This window comes from Wasmannia auropunctata, unplaced genomic scaffold (assembly GCF_000956235.1).
Source record: "Wasmannia auropunctata unplaced genomic scaffold, wasmannia.A_1.0 LD336078.1, whole genome shotgun sequence".
In the NCBI taxonomy this organism is placed as follows: Eukaryota; Metazoa; Arthropoda; class Insecta; order Hymenoptera; family Formicidae; genus Wasmannia; species Wasmannia auropunctata.
The window spans coordinates 163,422-163,836 of NW_012026812.1; positions in this window are offsets into that span (position 1 = coordinate 163,422).

The following is a 415-nucleotide window of genomic DNA, read 5'->3' on the forward strand; positions in this document are numbered from 1 at the left end:
TTGTGACCGCACTTTTCTCTGGTGTCGAACTACAAGATCGGTCGTGGACCGACACTAATCCGGCTCAATGCAACGATTACATTACAAATTCACATTCGCAAATACACAATAGCCAGAAACGCGAAGTTGAGCGCCAGGCACGAGCGGGCGTGCCACCCTTCGAATTATCACGCGGAATTGAAATCTAGAACGCGGCAGAGGGGCGGTTCGTAGGGTGCGGAGGAATGTGGAAGAGCAAGGGCGAGATAAAACACTCAATATTTCTGTAACAGTAACAATGATTAACAAATATATTTGCGCGTGCTGGAATTTACAGGCGATTCGTTCGGCCGCGACTAACGCCGCGGCAGCCGTCGGTGGTATCGCCGAGGTCGCAATTCGCGCGTCCGGGAATGCTCCCGGAGATGACGGGTGA